Consider the following 3,341-nt stretch of genomic DNA (forward strand, 5'->3'; position numbering starts at 1 on the left):
TAGAGTAAAATAGACCTTAAAGCAGGGTATGCTTTAGGGCGTGGCTACCTTGTGATTGACAGGACATTCTCAGTGAGTCCATCCAGCTCAATACACGAAAGATACTGCATTGCCTATTTCTTACCTACAATCTTTTCAGAAACATATAGTCAGTCTCTGACTACATCTGGTTCATTTCCAGCACATAAAAGACCAGGGGCACTCTTCTTCCAGAGCGAACAGATGAAAAGCTGTGTGGATTCAGAGTCAGGAGGACAGACAGTAGAAGGAGAAGCTGAAGGAAAGATCAGTTCCAGTACATTTAGCCTCTTCAGGGAAGGAGAGATATTGGGGTTAATGAGAAATCACAAACACTAACATTAACATTAGTGCAAGACAAAAGCTGCCAACCGCACGGTCACGGTCAATTACACCATAGTTGGGACTATAGTCCAACTTTTTTCCAGTTGTTAGCACTAATGTTGTGTTTGTGGTCCTTGGATTTGCAACAGTCTGTAGAGTAAAATTAATAACATAGGATAATATACAGTACATTTGTTTGACAGTGAATGACTTTGGCAAATAAAGTGCATGTATTTATATTTTATTCAGTTTATGTATGGTCCATATAATATGAGAAATATGAAATATTTATTTGGTTTTCCATATTTAGTCATCTGTCATAATGTTTCAAGCCCAGTTTGTGGCAAAGGCAAGGGTTACCACTCCAATACCTTTCTACTAAAAATATTTTAGAAGAATGGTTGATTCTTACTCATTTGTTTAAGTGGGTGGCCATTTTGTATATATTCTCTTTCTTTTATTTAATTTATATATATATATAGTCAAGACCCAATACACCTACAAAGGGTGCATTTTTATTTGTACAAAAGTAATACAATTACTCATTTATTTATGGCACTACATTACATTTTTAATTAAGGGGTATGTTGTGGGAAGAGAATGAATAATAGTGGGGAAATTACAGCAATAATAACCAGGTAATAATAATATCTCAATACTCTCAGAGAAAATACAAGTATTATTCCATTATTAACATAATTTGAGATTTTCTGCCCCATTATTACCTGGAGATATTAAGTTATTATCCTCAAATTTCTGCCCATTATTACACAAACACAGAAAATAAACCCCATGTTATCACAAAGGACACTAGTAGCACCCAGGTTGTTCCCAAGATATTGCTCCTGTCTTACCTTGTTTTTACTGAGCTGTAATATGAAGTAATACCCACCACAGTTCACACCAGAGGTCACCAAAGCTTTACAGTGGCCTCCTTGATTTTAAGGTAGTAGTTCATTCATTTCTGTGAAGAAAACTTAATTAAATTGTTCTTTTTAAAGTTTAGATTATTATTTATCTAAACTCTGAAACCCTGAACACAAGCTAAATTTACAGAGGCTTCCCTCTCTGCTTAGCAGCCTTGTCCTGCATTGGAAATGTAGCGCTTTGGAAACGCAGCTTTTACTACTAAAGAGTACCAGAAAGAAGAAACACTGAATCTGTCAAAAAACAGAAGCCTATTTAGTATGTATGATTGTTAAACATAAAAAAATACAGACAGAGAATTGTATAAAAAGTAAAAATATCAGAAAAAAGAAAAAAAGATAATAATCTGCTCAGAATTAATCCAAATCGTTCGTTTTACACAATTACTGCAGTCATTGTGTTCCCTTTTGGGATTCATTGTATCATTGTATCATTGTATAATTTATCAGTTGTTCTGTTATTGTTGTGCATTAAATGTGATATGAAATGTCTTCAACTATGTCCCTCAAGGAAAAAGATGGGGAAGCATTGGTGCACACCTCAAATAACAACAGCTGACACACAAATCAACTCAATGTGGGTGTAATAGTCAAATCTCTCCACTGTGTGCCGCTGTTGCACTGTTTTCACATATCGCAGACCTACGCCTACTGCTGCAGCATCCTTCCAACTACAGAGCTACATGGGAACTTTGGATGATATTTTGTTTAGGGTTTAAGGTCAACTGACAAGATTAAGTTGAAACATTTTGCTCGAAATGGAGGGGCAAGTCACAGGAAACTTCTGACTTTTATTTTAGCACAGGCCTGTCACAGTGCCTTTTTATGCCTTGGATCTCAATAAGCTCTCTGGGTTATTACAGGTGCCACAGTTTCAACTCTGGCCACTTTAAGTAACGTTAACTTCATAAAAAAGGCATAGAAAATACAACAAACAAAAACAATGCACCTGCCATTTAATACTCCTATAATACTCGGTCTAGGTGTCAAGTTCCAAGGAATATGTACAATTTCACCGGAAATGAGTCTAATGTGCCTTCAAAATTAGGTTTAAATGTTAAACGTATTAAACTTTCACTCACTTCATGGTGCGCACTCTATAGCTAGGTCGTACATGTTAATTCTCATGACAAAATGAATCGTTTAACATCCGTTTTTTAATTGAAACTTCATATATATTTCCCAAAATTGTTTTATTCTGAAATGTTCTAGGAAGCCACATGTATGTCCCTGTATGAATCGACACCATCACTGCCGCTGACGGCTGAAAAGAAACCAGACGACAACAAGAAGCGCACGAGACATCACAGACCGCGGGAAGCCTGCCTCATTGTGTTGAAAGGTAGGTGAACGGCTTCTTATTGAGCGCAGCCACGGACCTGCGCGGCTCCCCTCACACATACTACAGTCGCCATTGAGCATCTTGTGCTTCTTTTCCCTCTTTCTCCTCCCTCGGAGGCTCGTGCGCTCAGCTAACGGTACACTGGACAAAGGTGCGTACGTGTGCGCGCGGGACTGTTTGTATCAGAGGGCTCATAGTAGCGTTACCCGGGCGACATTAAGCTTACGTTAGCCAAATTGGGTTGTTTTCGGTAGCACCTTGTTTGTCAGGGAGCCTTTGTGTGTGTATGTGCGTCATTATGCTTTTTTTATATGTGTATGTGACCCCTGAGACCAATTAGAAGACCCCTCTGTGTGTGTGTGTGAGTGTGTGTGTGAGAGAGTGTGTGTGTGTTGGGTGAGGGACACACTTTGAGGGCTGCCAGTGATAGAAAAGTTAACATTGTATAAGGTTTAATAGAGTAGAGCTCATGAAACACACTCAACTGATAGACGTCAAAACAAAATGTGACAAAGCACTTGACACACACACACACACACACACACACTATACATTACACCCATTATGGACATAAAGATTATCGTAAACATCATTAAAATATGGAAAATGAACGGCAATGTATCTTAATTTATGAATCCTTTTAAAACAAATATGTTCACTACATGGAGACAACAACAGTTAAAACCAAGTTTTTGCAAGAACACCTTTTATGTACTGTGTGTGTGTGTGTG

This window comes from Morone saxatilis, unplaced genomic scaffold (genome assembly GCF_004916995.1).
Source record: "Morone saxatilis isolate NCDOM2014 unplaced genomic scaffold, NCSU_SB_2.0 Contig14, whole genome shotgun sequence".
NCBI lineage: Eukaryota > Metazoa > Chordata > Actinopteri > Moronidae > Morone > Morone saxatilis.